General features: G+C 33.9%; 2 long non-coding RNA genes across 2 annotated transcripts in view; one reads left to right on the top strand and one right to left on the bottom strand.

Moving 5' to 3' along the window:
• The window catches only part of LOC129059064 (uncharacterized), a 251,055-nt gene that overhangs the window by 58,850 nt on the left and 173,653 nt on the right, over positions 1-18,552 (top strand). The window lies entirely within an intron of this gene.
• Positions 993-17,262, bottom strand: LOC129059063 (uncharacterized). The gene is made up of 3 exons (XR_008524696.2): positions 17,149-17,262; positions 12,370-12,539; positions 993-1,454 (listed from the first exon to the last, which is right to left on the bottom strand). It is a non-coding gene; the product is annotated as an uncharacterized LOC129059063 (long non-coding RNA).

Raw genomic sequence — 18,552 nt, forward strand, 5'->3', positions numbered from 1 at the left:
TGGACAAATGTACAACAGCATGTGTTCATCAATACAGAAGGATTATACAGTAATTTCATTGCCTTATTAATTCTCTGTGCTTCATTTATGTATTTCTCCCTACTTCCAGCCACACTCCTGATTTATATCCTTTTCATAGATGAGGAAAGTTGGACATAGAGAGGTTTAATTGCTCAAGATCACATATACTACATAAGTAGCAAAGTAAGAAGTTTTTTTTGTTGTTGTTTTTGTTTTGTTTTTTGTTGTTGTTGCTGTTGTTGTTGTTGTTTTGAGACAGAGTCTTGCCCTGTCACCAGGCTGGAGTGCAATGGCATGATCTCGGCTCACTGGCAAGGAAAGAATTTTAAACCAAATTCATCAGACTCAGCATCATCATACTATGCTACCTTCCATTTAATATGGATGTAAAGATAACATTGTATCAAATTTAGATTCTAGTGAATATATTTGGTATTAACAACCTATATAATAAAAATATTTGTTAAGCCCAATGAAAATTACTGTTGTAGTTAAGATAAGAAATTTTACATTATATCTGAAATTAAGTCTTATTGAATATTGACCTTAGATTTTGCATGTTTATGCCTGGGAAAGTGACTGTATGGGCAATTCTAAAAGAGAAATTAAAATGAGTATAATGCCTCTCATATTGACTTTATTGATGGAGAATAAAGCAATAAATAGTGTTTTCTCAACTAATAAAATCTGCATTGTAATCCCACCTTTATGGAAAGGGTAAATATCAGCATAGTAAATTATTATTAATACAGGAACATCAACATTAATATTCTGTTCTATTCTATCCTAACTATTTAATTAATTTTTATCAGAATTTGAAAATTTCTGCAACAATTTTGGTCAGAACATGAAAAATTCCTGTAGAGTATAAAAATGTTCATACAACTGATGCCAGTAATGGTTTGGATGAATTTTTTATTTAACCAAAAAGTTATTCTCAGAGAAAATTTGCTAGAAAGAGCACTGTATATTAGAAGATCTCATAAGCTAACAGTATATTTCAACCTAAATAAGTAACCTAGAACTAGAAAATTATTTAGTTTTTAATACAAGCTAACATTTTCAGTACATTTTCTGTGGATGAGCTGCTATTCTAAGGACTTTACATTGATGAATTCTTTTAAATCTTAAAACAACAAATGTAGGTTGGGTAAGGTAGCTCATATCTGTAATCTCAGTACTTTGGGAAGATGAAGTGGAAAGATCACTTAAGGCCAGGAGTTGGAGACCAGCCTGAGCAACATAGTGAAACCCCTGTCTCTACAGTTTTTTTTTTTTTTTTCAATTGGCAGGTCATGGTGGTGTGTCCCTGTAGTCCCAGCTATTCAGGAGGCTAAGAGAGGAAGATAGCTTGAGCCCAGGTGTTTGAGGCTGCTGTGAGCCATGATTGTGCCATTGCACTCCAGCCTGGGTGACAGAGTGAGATGCTGTCTCTGAAAAACAAAAAATGAAAAATACAAATAAATAAAAAAGAAAATAAAAAACAAATGTAATAGGTACTAATATCTTTTAGTAGTGGATTCTGCATTAAGCTGTCTGGATGGATCTGCTTTCAGCCCCTTTCCTGGACCAAAGCATTTATTTCCCCAGCTGCTGGAAGTATTACCTGTTAAAGACTTCACCTGAGTCTGTCACCTTTGGAACTTGATCTGGAGCCAAAGAGATTGCCTCACAGAAGTTAATGCTCCACCTAAGAAAGACCCTACAACTCTGCTTCCTTCACTTCCTTATAGGTATTGTTCTTCTGAGTAGTCCCCAATAAATCTCCAAGCAAATATCCACAAGAGAGTCTCTATATAAGGAGCTTGACTTAAGACATATTTCTGTTTCATTAATAAAGAAGCAGAAGCCTAGAGGCTGAGCAATTCATCAGTATTCACGCAGGTAACAAAGAATAGAGCTAGGATTTTGAGTTAGAAAATCTGACTCCAGAAGCCCTGTTTTTAAACATTATGTCATTTTACCTACTCCATTAAAGGCAGCACGTTATTTTCAACAGAACCAAAGGATGTTCAACCATTACATGGTATTCCAGCAGGAAAAGGTGACATTTTAACAATATACGTGTCATACAAGAGAGTAAGATTTGCTATGAAAACAATACCTTCATTTACCCCACATTCGCAGAATATGACCATACAGTTTCTTCTAAAGTTTATGTTTGAATGCGTTGAAATTATGAAACTAACAAATTTCATGAAAACCTTTAGATAAGCTAGAATACACATGGAAAATATAAGAGATATTTTTTGACAGAATCTACAATATGTAGTAACTTTGATTCGTAGTAAAGATTGACATTATGTTCTTTACAGTTTTTTAGCAAGCACTATCATTTATATGACTAGAATATTCAAAACAGATATACTGGCAGGAATGGACCAGCATACAACAAAGTGCAAATTTTCATGACATATTCAGTGAATTGCAAGCAAAGACATCCCACTTGTAAACAACCCTTCTGTTTAATGCATTCAACTTGGAAAAAGGAAGACTCCATTGAGTCAAATATAGTTAAAAAAAATTATCCCTGCTTCAAAGACCTCTCCACAAAGGTAGTACAGACAAAAGACAGTTCCATTATTTCATAAGAATTAAAGAGCATGTGATTTGTATCATAAGCAAGATAAGGTACAATATCTCTGCTAAAATATTGGAAAGAGAAACCTCAGACTTTTATATAGTTAAGTAGAAACAACTCTTACATACATGTTTCCAAGATTAATAACTAATCCTCAAGTAAGACAACTCAACACCACTTTTTGTTACACACAGCTCATAACTTTATATGGCAATTGGGATCGCCATGTGTGTTAGCTAATTGACTTTATTCCAAAGAAAAACAAACTTCTCTCATTTTTATGAAAGAATGTAGTTTTATAATTTGAAGCAAGGTGAACACTGAAGTTAGGCACATATCTTGCCACAGAAACTGGGAGATGAGGGTGCTATCTTTCTGATGTTTATATTTTAAAGACATGGCTCTCATGACCTTGAGAAAAGATATTCCTAGGTCACAACGCTGTCAAAAGACCTATGTCATTTTCAAAGAAGAGAAGAACTTGTAATTACAAGTTGTTTAAAGTAAATTTTCTTTTTTTCTTTTTTTTTTTTTTTGAGATGGAGTTCGCTCTTGACACCTAGTCTGGAGTGCAATGGCGTGATCTCTGCTCACTGCAACCTCCACCTCCCCGGTTCAAGCAATTCTCCTGCCTCAGCCTCCTAAATAGCTGGGATTACAGGTGCCTGCCACCATTGCCCAGCTAATTTTTGTATTTTTAGTAGAGATGGGGTTTCACCATGTTGGCCAGGCTTGTCTCGAACTCCTGACCTCAAGTGATCTGCCCGCCTCGGCCTCCCAAAGTACTGGGATTACAGGCATGAGCCACCATACCTGGAGTCTTCCCTTATTTTCTTTTTTTCTTTCATTCTTCCTTTTTTTTTATTTTTAGATGGAGTCTTGCTGTATCGCCTAGGCTGGAGTGCAATGGCGTGATCTTGGCTCACTGCAACATCCGCCTCCTGGGTTCAAGCGATTCTCCTGCCTCAGCCTTGCGAGCAGCTGGGACTACAGGCGCACACCACCATGCCCGGCTAATTTTTGTATTTTTAGTAGAGACACGCTTTCACCTTATTGGCCAGGCTGGTCTCAAACTCCTGACCTCATGATCCACCCACCTCAGCCTCCCAAAGTGCTGGGATTACAGGCATGAGCCACTGCACCTGGACTCTTCCCTTATTTTCAATAGGGAAAATTAAGCCTTTTGTTTTAATTTTTATTTGTCATTATGAAACCAAACCTTAGGGAATAGTGGCCTAGACAAAGTATAATTTCAGGAGACCCTAAAATTATTCCTGTTAATGACTAAACAAATCACATTTGTAGTCAGATGTACCATGCGACTTCTAAATACCTTACTGGGGTATGTTCATTCCTTCTGAAGTGTTAGTCACTGAAGACAAATGAACTATTATTTGTAAAAAAGAATAGAGAAAAACAAAGTATTTGCTTACAATTTTTCCTAAGAAGGGAAAATATATGGGATTGCACCATGAATACTAATTATACTCAAGGAAAAGTTTAAAAAAGGGATTAAGACATCATTAGATTGTTAATATTTAAGATTGACAAGGTGTATAATTGTTTAACCTTAGATTTTTTTCATTATTTCTTCTTAGAAATGTGAATCTACCTCAAAATAATGCAATAGATTTTTGCATCTCTGGACAAAAACCGTATATATAATGTGGCTTGTGACATAAGTGTCACCCTGCTTCCTTACTCTTGAAAACCATTAACCTTAACTTAGTCCATCCAGAATTAATTATCTCAGCAGTCAATTCTTCAGTGCCAGCATACTATACCTGTAGCAAGTACCACAGATGGCTGAAGACATTTTTCTTTTCTTTCTTCCTTTTAACACAATGAGTTATTTTTCTATTTGTAGAAAAACAAATATATGTATATATATCCCATCCTGTAATTCTATCAGTCAATAACAAAACATAAATAGATCCTGTAACAATGGTGTTTGAGAGATCTTGTGTGGAATGACAATACTTTTAAAAGATTCTGCTTTTAACACATGTTTCTTTTCTGCTAAAAGACATTCTGCAGAATAAAGCTCAGAACGCAAGGAAATCAATTCCCAAATGGGTCTGTATTCCCTCAAGGCCACTTCTCTGGTCTTTTGTCATTAATTGTATTGACAGCTGGTAGTTCCTACTTTGAGACAATTTATCTTCTCACTGCATATTTATTGAAATATACCTTGTCGTATTATTGACCTTACACCATGAGGAAGCAGTGAATAATGGCAAAATCCCCTGGGTCCTGACAGATGGTTTTAGTATTCAACTTTGCTGTCAGCATTAGGCCTCACAGCATATGCAAAACAAAAGAACATTAGCCTTTGAAGGGAAAATGAAATGTTACCTGAATTAAAGGAGCAATGTGGCAATTCACATACAATATTTGTGTTTAATCATGAATTTCAAACGTAAAGTATCTTCAGTTGCAAAATAATTTCCCAAGTTTAAAGACAGGAAATACAAATGGATTCAATATGTGTACTGCTGATATTCAGAGCCAAAGGGAATCCATGCAGAGCCAGAATGTTCAAATAATTCTAAACTTTGTCTTTATTAAGTAAAATGTTTTCAATATATCAGTAATATTCTACTGTAATATAAAATATAAACATCTAAAGGAAATATTATTTATTAAATATTAAGATTTTGTGATATTTAGGCTCAGTATATGCAGTATGGACCCCTGCTTTTTACTTTCTCTCTCTGCCTCTCCTTTATCCCTACTGCAATTCATTCTTCATTTTCTCTGCAGTGTCATCTTTCCCAAACACAGATATAGCTATGTCACTTTCTCTGCTTAAACATTCTCAGGGATACTCAGTTTCCTAGAAAATAATGTTCAAATCTCTTAGTAAAAATGCAAGACCTTCCATAATATGGCTTCTGTTTGTTTTTTCTCTAGTCTCATAACCAATTCTTCTCAAACTTTATACTTGAATTGCTCTACAGTGAACATATTTCAAGATTATTTAAAATGATCCATGCTTTTATATAATTACCTGTTATTGAGTGAGGGTAAATCTGTGAATTGCTTTTAACCAAGATATAGCAACTATGATGGGATGTCTGAGCTTTCATTAGATTGTGTTATATGGCAAAAGTGATGTGAAGTCACCTTAATTGTTATGTTACATTGTAGAAGGTTCCATCCACCAGACTGGAGAGAGACTCTCCCTTTTGGCTCTGAAGAAGGAAGCTGCCGTATTGTGAGAGGGCCAATGAAGAAGGCCACTTGGCAAGGAATGTGGGCCATGTCAAGGAGTGGACAGTAGCTCCTGGCCAATAACCAGCAAGAAAATGGGGGCCACAGTCAAACAGCCACAGAAAATAAATTCCTCCAACAACCCAAATAAGCTTGGAAATGGATTCTTCCTCAGCCCAGCCTCCAGATAAGAGTGCATCTCAAAAGGTAGTGTCAAGTCTTCTTACCTAAGGATTTTACCTGCTTAAACATTCTCAGTGATACTCAGTTTCTAGAAAATAATGTTCAAATCTCTTAGCAAAAATTCAGTTATTGTCAATCTTGGCCTGTTGATTCTAACCTTGGGAGATCATGACCTGAGGGGCTAGTTAAACCATGCCCAGATACCTGGCCCATGGAAACATGAGAATAAACATTTTTTTTAAAAAAATGCATCTTGCTTTAAGCTGCTAAAGTTGTAGTGAGCCAAGTTGATTGTCCATGCCTTTAATCCAAGCTACTTGGGAGGCTGAGGCAGGAGGATCACTTGTGCCCAGGAATTTGAAGCCAGCCTGGGCAATATAGCAAGACCCTATCGCTAAAATAAAATAGAATAAAATACATTTGTGGTGATTACTCCATGAAGCAACAGAAAACTAATACATGCTCTTAGTTTCCTAAACATGCCATGCCTATTCATACCTCTATCCATTGCTCATGCTGATATCTCCTTCCCACTATCTCTACCTAAAAAAACTCCTGTGTGTTTGAAGTTCCACTTAATTGTCTTCACTTTTCACTTTGAAGATGTCCTTGGTCTAGAATTTTAGAATCAAAGTCTCTTTCTGAATTTCCATATACCTGTTATAGGTCAAATACAGCATCTTGCATAATGTCCTCTTGTTAAGTGCCTGATTATCTGTCTCCCTTCCCCCATGCTTAAGGATATATGTATGTGTACATAAATAGAAAAATATATCCAATTAATCTAATGTTGCAAAGAAAAGAACTGTGATTTACTTTTATTTCTCCATCGCCAAGCACAAGTGCTTGGTACACATTTATATGCGTTAAGTCAGTATTAATAGTCACTTTTAAAATATATTAACAATTATTATGATGTAACAATTAAAATCTAACAATAATTGAAATAATGTATTATAAACAATATATTCTGTATAAAATAAATATAATAACAATAATATGCTGTTATTTTATATAATAATATACATTATATATGTCATTAATGAGCATTAACTATGTCCCATGCAGTGAGTTAACACTTCACATACATTTATGTTACTCAAATAGATATTATCACTGATATTTTAAAGTTATAAAGCTAGGCCAGGCGTGTTGGCTCATGCCTGTAATCCTGGCACTTTAGGAGGCCGAGGTGAATGATCACTTGATATCGGGAGTTCAAGACTAGCCTGGCCAACATGGTGAAAACCTGTCTCTACTAAAAATAGAAAAAATTAGCTGGGTGTGGTGGTGCACTCCTATAGTTGCAGCTACTCAGGAGGCTGATGCAGGAGAATTGCTTGAACCTGGGAGGTGGAGGTTGCAGTAAGCTGAGATCGTGCCACTGCACTCCAGCCTGGACAACAGAGTAAGACTCTGTCTCAAAAAAAAAAAAAAAAAAAAAGCTAAAAAGCTAAAATTGAAGCATGTAGTTGGACTTTGGTTATTTTTAAATTCTCATCATTTTTTTCATACCATGTCCTTTTGTTCCTTAACAACAACTGTGTTTCCTCTAATGATGTCCTCTCTCTGATTCCACTAGGCACTCCATCATGAATATCAATATCCTCCTGCCACGTGGGAAGTCATGTGACCCATCCCCCCGCCATGAGGCTCACCAGACTCTTCTCTCAGATATGAAATGAGGATAGTGAGAGATAGCTCAACATTTTTATCTTACATGTACATAAACTATATGTTAAAACTGCTACTGACCATTTTTCTGGACATTGAAGAGAAAACCACATGCAGAAGGAAGTCCATCAGAACTAATACACATGTCATGAAACAGAACTTTGCCTAACTTTTTTGAGCTCCTAGATTGAGTAGTTAATGAAACAAATCTTGCCCCTAAGAAGTGTTTGAATTCGTAATTTCCTTTATGTTCGAGCTAATTTAATTTGGATTTCTCCTGAAAAATACAAAACCCAGTGTCTCACTGACAGCAAATGATGACAATTGGGATCTGAATTTAGCTCTGTGTCTGAGACCAAAATCATAGTTTTATAGCAATTTATTGCCTTCTCCTCAACTAGGGTGTAAACTCTTAATAAGAACCCTATATTAAATATTCTTATATACAATAATACTTTCAAAAAAATATCTTAATTATGCTAATTATAATAGTGTTTATTTATTGTACACATGTAATAAACAGCTTACAATAATAATACTATTCCATTATTTTATATATTATTCATATGTAATAATAAAAGTACATATATAATAAAAACGTGTATTCTCTTTTAGTTATATTTTTAAAGGTTTGCATAAATATGACAATAAATATCTGTGAGTTGATGAGCAGAGGTAGCAACCTGCACTTCATAAATGTATCACATAATAAAAAGTCAAATAAAACTTAGGAGTTTCATGCAGACTGGTCTCTAGGGCAGCCAAAGAAACAATGAAATGCAAGAATCAGTGCTACAGTAGTGTACTTCTTTGTTTCAAAATACATATTTGAAGCTTTCTTTAGTCATTTAAATAGAAAAAAGGGGAATAGAGACTGACCTAGGTTATAACAGTCATATAAGACATAGAAACCATTTAGATTCTGCATTTTTCTCATTTGTTTGTATTATCTTTATAATAATCATATTTTAAAAATTAAAACAGAGGGATAATTTTCATTTTGAAAGGTTTAGTAATTATATGTAAGCATTTTAATTCCATCTGTTTAGGTATTTGGTCTTAAAGATTACTAGAGGGCTTGAAGAATAAAATGAATCTTTCTTATCTTGTAGAAAATGCCAATTTCACTTTATTGTGTGGACAGAAAAAGCACTTACGTTGCTTTTTAAATTTTCTGTTACATTTCAGTGAAAATATTTTATAATATTTTGAAATATAAGTTGTACGCAATGTAGTAAACCAAATAGCATTGTCATTTGAATAATAGATCTATCAAAAAGCACATATGCATTTTTTCCTGAGATGAAAGGCAATATGTTAATCCATAAGGCTTAATAAAATCCTGCAGAATGAAGATATTCAGCAAGCTAGATAATTTAAAATTAAAGCAGAACTAGAAGCAAGGTACAGCCTTTGAAAAATAAGTGCCATCTCAGCATTGGATGTGCTTTTTGAGCTGCAACATTTTGTTTTCTTACCCTATAGATGTTGAAATCATAAAAATTATAATAATAAACTATTTTAGTTCTATATAATAATTGAGTGACATTCCTAAAGAGCCACTAATTGCATCCATCAATGAGCTGCAAGATATTATTTCTTGTTTCATATAAAGATAAGCTTAGTAGTGTCAGTCTTATGGTAAGCTGCAGTTAGCCCACAGACCTCAAATTCAGCCACTTGCTTTATTTCATTTCAGGATTTCTTTATTCTACACGGTGTAACATTAATAATATGATGAATAGCTGTGAATTTATATGTGCAGGCTAAATATTTTAGAACCCTGTGATCAACTTTATTTTTGAAATCTTCCTAAAATAGTTAAATCTACATGTTTGTTTTATTTTGTGTTGTCTAAGTAGATCAAGAAGAAAAACCTTAAAATGTCTCATACTATCTAAAATGCTAAGTAAGATGTATGACTAACACTAAAATAAAGTTTAAGTTTAGAATTCAGAAGGACACATCATATAATATTAAGGTTGGAATGTACACAAAAGATCACTGAGGCTAAAGTTCTCATTGTGTAAGTGAGGAAAGGGTGTTCTAAAAACATACCCGACTTTCTTGGCATTACAAGAAAATGCTTAACTTTTTCCTTCTCCTTCAGTCTTACCTGGCAAAAACACCAACTCTGAAGTTAAGGGCTGAATTGTCTTCCCCTCAAAAAAGATGTTTTGAAGTCCTAGACTTCTGAATCTCAGAGTACGAACTTATTTGGAAATAGATTAACTGCAAGTGTAATAATTTAAAATGAGGTCATATTGGAGTGGAGTGGGCCCCAGTCCAATATAACTAGTGCCCTTATAAGAAGACAGCCACGTGAAGACAGAGACATGGAGGGACAACGCTATATGACTGCAAAGGCAGACACTGGATTTATGCAGCTGCAAGCTTTAAATCAGCAACAGTTGCTAAAAAGAATAGGATGCCCCTGAAGTTTTCAGAGGGAGCATGGCACTACTTCCACCTTGATTTTTCACTTCTGGCCCTCAGAACTGAGAGACAATAAATTTATGTTGATTCATATCTCATAGTTTGTGGTCCTTTGTTATAGCATCCCTAGGAAACTAATATGTCAGGTCAACCCATGAATCTACTTTTTATTTTGCGCACAGGGCCATCTAAAATGGTAGAGAAAACCGTAAAACCATGTGGACATGTCTCACTTGAATTCATTACCAGAATGTTCAAAAGAATGCTTCATGACAATCCTACTACACTTCCCAAGCAACTCTACTTCCCCACACACTAGAAGGGTGATTTCACAAAGTCTCCTCTTCTAAACTATCCAGTGCCCTCTACCTACCTCATTTGATGAGCATGTCTTTATACCACACTGAGATAATGGAAGCAAAAGCAGATTCCCTCATCTTCCACCACCAAATATATCATTATGAGTAATTACGTAAACGTTTATTTTTTCTCATTACACAAGCAGAAATATCCCTACAGCTCTCAAAATAATTTCTGTTCTGTGTGCTCCTTATACATTCCCTCTCACCTTAACAATGTCAATCCTTGTTTTGTTATGTAAAATTTTTTCCTTGTCCAATATTATAATGTTCTGATATTATTCTATAAAAACACAGACAATTTCAGTATTATTTTGTTAAATCAAAGACAAAATAAAACTTCTCTTTGACCATAAATACCCTTCCAATTATTCCTCATTTCTCTCCTCCTCCTCAGAATAAAATTTCTTAAAGAGATAGATGTAGTTTCTATCTGTATATCCTCTATCTGTATATCTGTATATCCTCGTCTTTTCACTTTTCAGAACACACCATTCTAACTTGAGTCCTCTCCACTCAACTGTAACTTCTATTGTCAAAATTACCAAAAACCATTATGTTGCCAAATCTATTGGTACTTCTTGGTTTTTACTATAGGAGTTTATCCAAATCTTTTATTAAGTTTTACTGCTCCTTATTCTTAAAATATTTTCTTTTCTTGATTTCTTACCTCTGATTTTACTGTTTGTTTGTTTCTTTGTTTTTCCTAATCCCTGGCTTCTCCTTTCTAGTCTCCCTTTCTGCACATACCTCCTCTACATTTCCTGTCAATGCTGGAGTTCTTGATATCGATTGTATCTCTTCAGAAGATCTCATCTGGTCCCATTGCATAGACAATATTTCCAAAGGTATATTTGAAGGTATAGTCTAGCACTGGCATCTCCTCTGACTTCTAGACACATGTATGTCTTGAACTGCTTGAAATGTCCTCTTGGAAATTTGATTGTTACCTCAAATATAACATCTCCAAAATGAAATGATCTTCAAAGCCTGTTTCTTCTCCATTATCTTCAATCTTAGAAAATGATATAATCAGCCAGATACTCAGTCCAAAAGCCTTGGAGTTAAGCTTAATTACATTATTTTCCTCTACCTTCTCTCCACATCTTGTCTAAGTTTTATTGGTTCTAACTTCAAACTGTAACTAAAATACTCACACTTACTATCTCCACTGCCAGCAATCTACCAAGATTGCATCATCTTCTGCCTGCATTATTGAAATAGCCTCCTACACAACCCGTTTTCTAAACAACAGCTAGAGAAGTATCACAAACTGGATGTGTGAAGGCCATATCTAGCTGGGAGATGTTTTACTTAAATTAATTTGAATGTCTTTAGAAAGAGAATGTGCCCTCCAGTTTATCACAGCCCTTTGTGTACATCAAACCCACTGGACTCATTAGGCTACAAGCCTGTCTCCTGTAATAAGCCGAGTTTTGGATTATGATCACATGTCATCTTCCAAAAATGTAAATCAGGTTAATGTAAGATCTTGCTTAAAAACCTCGGATGGCTCATTATTGAATTAGAGGATGTTCCACACTCTTGACTGTTGTCTTCAAGACCTTGCCTGATATAGCATCTTGCCTCACTCATTAAGACTCCTCACTCATTAGTATTAACCACATCAGTTTATTTTTTTATTATTCTTCAAATATGTCAGGTATTTTTAAATGTTATTAGTATACATTTTCCTTTCTTCTTGCAATGCTTTTCCAAGTCATTTGAAAAGACTGTCCTCCTATTGTTACTTAGATCTTAGATTAAATGTCACTCATCCAAAAAAAAAAAAAAAAAAGCTTCAGTGAGAATTCCCCTCTGCCATTTAGATACCTTCAAATAGTTCTCTATTATATCCTCTGTATTATTCCCTCTATGAACTTATCATTGTCATTATCTTACCTATTTGTTCACATGTTAATTGTGAGTCTGTTCTCATAAGTACTTTGGAGCAATGGCTATAGCTGTCTTCCTTGCCACATCTACAGCATCCTGTGTGTGTTTGTGGAGGATAATGGCCTCCAGCTCCATCCATGTCCTTGCAAAAGACATGATCTTGTTCCTTTTTATGGCTGCATAATGGAGGTGGGGAAGAGGGAGAGCATCAGGAAGAATAGCTAATGAATGCTGGGCTTAATACAACTAGGCAATAGGAACTTAAAATAAATATCAAAATAAATCTCAATTCTGCCATTTCTAACCATGTGAACTTGTGTATGTTACTTAATCTCTTTGTGTCTAAGTTTCCATATCTGCAACGAAAAGATAATGGTAGCATCTACTTCACAGAGCTGTTTGAATAAGTATATGTTATACACTTAGAAAAGTGTCTGCAATACAAAGGGTAATCAATTTTGTTCCCTGATTTTATTATTTTTGTGAAAAATGTAAAGGTAGATATCTAAGTGAATGGAATAAAATCAGCATGTTTGGTATAGAACTTATGAAACCAATATAAAACCCCACTACTTTATAATATTCTGATGTATAAATGGAAGAAAAACATTTATCTAAATGTACTTCTCATTGAAAAGAAGATTAGCTTTGATTTTGACTATTGATTTAATTATTGACCACAATGTTTTAGACTAAAATAATGTCAATACCAGGTGATGTTTTAAAGACAGGAAAAATAGAACAGTAAAATAGACCAGCTTTTAAAGCAGTAAAAAGACCACAGTGCTAGACAAAGAAATTATCTCTTCTAACAGTCACATATTTAACTTTTATTCTGTCATATCACTGTGTATCTAGTGCTTATATTCTAAGATTCTTTTGACATCCATAGTTCAAATTTTTTCATAATAATAGAGTTATACAAAAAAAAGAAAAAAATATTCATTTTAGGTAAGCCAGATAAATTTCTTTACTTTCAGTCTTTTGTTATTTCATTTTCTTTAATCCTACCTCATAATACTTCTGCAGAATTTCTGAGTCCTAGCAGACCCACATAAATCTCAGTTCTGTTTGTTTAAGTGTTTTCAAGTAAATATCTTTCTTGAAAAAGTTTATTGTTTCCCCAGGAAGCAGAATCCTTTCACATTTATTCACAGCTTATATCGAGCATGGCAAATTGAAGTGCAAATTTGTTCATCTATGTGCCAATAATTATAGCTTTTCTTTTTCCTTCTGTGACTTTCTCAAGCAAAACTTGATGTGCAATGAGATTACCAACTAAGATTCACTGTTAGTCTAAATAAATGGAAATCTTGTCACCTTACACTGTTTCTAAATAATAATGTAATTGAATTGCCATGAGAAAGATTTGTTATAGTTGCTATGGCTATGCAGCTAGGCTGTCTTATGCACTTACTGAGGTTAGAGTACCTGTACAGACCTCCAGGGTGTAAAGCTGGAGGGAATCCAGGACTTACCAGCTTGGGGGAAGAAAGAACCCTTCTGTAGTGAAACTTGAAGCTAAGAGGCCAGGTCAGAAACTGCCTCTAAGGATTGAACCAACTAAACTCTTTAGAACACAGATAAGAAGTTATCATTCTAATCTTGCAGCCTTGGATAGAGTTTATTGAAGCCCATTGTCTCCAAAAGTCAGGAAAACAATAATCTTTCCTTTCAATATCATCCAAGCCACCACTGCCCTAATACCTAAACAGACTAACCTAAACAGGATTTGAGGTAAATCTTTACTAGCAGACAAGGATTATGATAGAAACAAGGTGGACTCAGTGGCTTAAAATGTGGAGACCTAGTCAAACAACCAAAATAGGTAGTTATATTATGACGGATTTAATGGAAGAATTAGAAGAGTACTTTACTAGAAAATGATTTTCATGAAAATAAAATTGGAATTCTTAGAAAACAAACTTTAAGTTTTAGAACTAATAAAAATGACATAAATTTACAAACTTAAAAGATGAACTGACATACTGAATCGATTATAATTTTAAAAAAGTGATTTGGAATATCAGAAAAAAGCATTGTTAACATTCTTATCAGTATCGGTATATTATTCAAAATCATACTGAGATGTATATCTTATGAAGAAAACAAGAGGAATAAATATACAAAAGTAAAATGTTCAAGCTATTGTAAATTTGCTCAAAGCAACATTTTCTCCATAGAAAATTCAAGAAAATCAACGGAAAAACTATTCTTTAATATATTTTTGGAAGTATGTTTTTTCTTCTATGGTGAGCAATTTATAAGCCCATTGAAGTCAGTTTTATGGATATATGCAAGTGTATATTGGGTGTATTTAGTAAATAAATGAATTTCTCCTTTGATTCCACCCAATGCACATTATAATTGTGTAAACGTAATGAAACTCAATAAATATTTGTGGAAAAATATTTGATTTTTCTTTGCATTCAGTAATATTTCATCCATTAGATATGTGATTCATTTATATTTTGTGATATATGCTGTTGAGACTTGGAAGTTGGTCCCTCTAATCATTAAGCTTTTTTAGCCAGTGGTATGATTGGCAGGAATATAATCTAACCTTCTACTGTTTTTCAGGTGAACAATATCTTACTAAAAGGATTAAACTACCTTTTAGTAATATTTATAAATGTATTTGATGTCCAGAAATGTTTAATTCCTCTTCTGCTTAAAAATAGTTTCAGCAGGAGCTACTTTCGTCTAAGAGTACACATTTAGATGTGTACAAATAATGATTATCTCACTGATTGTTTCCAAAGTATCCTAAAGAATACATGTGCTGAATGTTTTAATTTACTTAGACAAAGGTTACCACCACCAATTATTTATCATAGATTAAATTTATTATTTCACAAAATTTACAGCAAGTGCATAAAGTAGACAATAATGATTATAACTCATAGTACCAATATAATTTCTGTATTTTATCTTTTTATAGCCAACTCCCAAACCTGTATCTCTTATTCTATTTGTTCCTTTCAATCTATTTATTAGACCAGATGATATCCTTAAGTCAAATTCAAAACGCCATTGAATTATATGTTCCTAGTTTCCTGAAGAAATAACTGTTGTACAATAAGAGCTTCTGTTGCAGAGTTTAAAGTGTAATGAAGCAATATCTTATTCTGAAAAAAACTAATTGTTAAGCACAAGTTATCTGCAATGCCATGTCCTGAAACAGCATGAGCAGAATGGAAATTGAAAATGAACTATGGAAATTATTTTGTATCAATGTTACTGATAATTACACAATTCTTAAAAGCATATTCGCAAAATATAAAACACGGAAATGTTTACTTTTATAATATTAAAGTTTAAAAATACATATATTTACGTGTATATGTGTGTATATTCTCATCTGTATAAAAATCTGAAAAAATTCATCAAAACTTTAACAGTGATTATCTAGTTATCTCTAAATAAAAATTGAGTGATGTTTATATTTCATAATTTTATACATTTCCAAATATCTAAATTATATTTTGTTCTTATAATTCCCACAAAATACAGATGATTTAGTTGGAAAATTTGATTAGAGTTACTTGATAAGAGTTCTATAAAGGTAAATTTTGGCTCTTGGTGAGGAAATGTTCTAATCAACAGAATTAACTGGAAGGTACTGAAGTGTCAGCTTAAGTGAGGATTTCTCTCAATGTGAAATGATTAGAACACATATCTCTCCTTATAGCGGAAGCTTTAGAGAGGCTTCATCCTTAGCAGAAGTTTGGCATCTAAAGCCTCTCATCTCCCAGCCAACCCGTAATCATACTAGAGTAATTACACAGCAAGTGCCATATTCTGTTTTTGTTATTTTAGCATTTACTAATAAAATATAAGTGTATCTATGAATTCCTATACAGAAGCCTCCTGGTCTCAATAAAATACCCAGATAATCCGTTTTAATTCATTATTTAAAAACATAGTGTATGACTATATATAAGGTATTACCTCATGTGATTGGGACAAGATTATTAACAAACATCATATAGTCCAGAAATTGTGATAAAATATAGATATGAGTAAAGTCTGTCAAAAGTGAGTTCCCAAACTGATATTTTTAACAGCATAAACATAAGAAAAAATGTGAGTTTTTTACTACTAAAGTCATTTCTTTAGATGCACTGAAAGAGATACAGACTAGAAGAATGATATTTGGGCATACAGCAATGCTCATATATTTTCTGTGTTTTTGTCCCGGTTTATTAAATATTGTTCATGATTTGCTTCTTGTTTTTCTATTTAAATATTCCCATGCAGTTTCCCATTTCTTGCTATTAATTATTATTCTCATCCATCAATTACTCTAGCCATCTTTGACTCATATATTTTTGTTCCATAATTGTTTAGGCTCAGAGTATATCTGGCTTCTCAGAGTTCAAAATGAAATTTGGCCCTTTACACTTAAAGCTTTAAAGTTACAGATTTGGTGAGTAAATGCTGAAAATATATATTTTAAAAATTAATTTAGAAGTTTTCAGAAACATTTGTGATTCACAGAAAAGGAAAACACACATACACACACACACAACATGCTTATTGAGGCAAAATCAGATTAACCTAACAGACATTTTTAGCTTCAATTTAAAAATTAAGAAATAAATACTTAGGAAGTTACAAAATTTTAAATTCACTTATACTTGTCATCTATTAGTAGCTATCTACCTAATCTACACACATACACACGTTAACATATTATCAGATATGTTTTGTCTAAGGGCAAGAAAGGACTCGCAGAAAGTGGCAGGTGCCTGTCAGTTTATTCTGGTGTGCCCAAATACTTACTGTGTCTATAGTTGCAGTCAGTGAAAGTGCTGTGATCAGAGCAGTTGAAGTAGCCACTTTATGCAAGGGGTCCTTGTGTCCAGAGTAATTGATCTTTCCCAGGAATCTGGGTAACAAAGATGAGGGGAAATTGGGCTCAGTTAATCCACCTTCAGCCCAACTGCCCCCCAGCTCCATCCCAAATCATTGATATGATACAAGTATATAATACAAACAATTACGTCGACAAGCAGTTTTGATTTTTATATTATCATCTTTATAAAGTAAAGACTCTACCCTTGAATTTCTATCATTCTGTTTGAAAATCATTCCTCAGAAGAAAGCTTATCATGTGGTGATGAATAGCCAATTTGAAAGCTATGGTAGATAGGCCAGGCGCGGTGGCTCACCCCTGTAATCCCAGCACTTTGGGAGGCCGAGGCGGGCGGATCACGAGGTCAGGAGATCGAGACCATCCTGGCTAACACAGTGAAACCCCGTCTCTACTAAAAATACAAAAAATTAGCCGGGCGTGGTGGCGGGCGCCTGTAGTCCCAGCTGCTCGGGAGGCTGAGGCAGGAGAATGGCGTGAACCCGGAAGGCGGAGCTTGCAGTGAGCCGAGATCGCACCACCGCACTCCAGCCTGGGCGACAGAGCGAGACTCCGTCTCAAACAAACAAACAAAAAGCTATGGTAGATAATTATAATACAAATACCAATTTCTGAAATTGTGAAAAATAATTAGAGGTTTTCCTTTAAAAAGTGAAATAATTTAAAAATTATAATTTGCCATTTACCAGATTATATTCTAAGAACTTAATGTTGCAGTATTTTATTAAATCTCCACAATGACCCCCTGAAGAAAATAATATTATTAACAACACTTATAGAATAGAAAACATGGTTTCTAAAGCTAAAGGACTGTCTGAGCTTATAGAGTACCGTTATGATTCACATCTAGATATGGCGGAATTTCATGCCCCCATTCCATGTTACTTAATTACTCACTAAAAGGAATGTATTATAAAAACAAACATCAATATTGATTTTTCTTTTTATCAATTTTTATTTATTCATGTGTAAACTGACACTATTAACCTCTTCTAAGAGTTAATCCTTAGACAGGGATTTATATTAAAATCGCATGACCTGATAAGTTTGTCTTAATTATCTAAACATGTTAAATATGCGTATTTGAGAAAATTACATATATTTTTAAAGCTATGTGTTAATATAGCTTAGCAATTACAAGGAATTGACCTACAAAACTAACCCTTGAATAATGAGTTGTCTAAGACTAAAATATTTAAAATAGTCGAATCCCAAGTGACTGTAAATTTCTGCACTAACCATTGCATTCTGTTTTGCTTAATGAAACAAGTATGAACTAACTCAATTGCACTCTGTTTTGCTTAGTGGAACAA

Source organism: Pongo abelii, chromosome 3, assembly GCF_028885655.2.
Source record: "Pongo abelii isolate AG06213 chromosome 3, NHGRI_mPonAbe1-v2.0_pri, whole genome shotgun sequence".
Lineage (NCBI taxonomy): Eukaryota > Metazoa > Chordata > Mammalia > Primates > Hominidae > Pongo > Pongo abelii.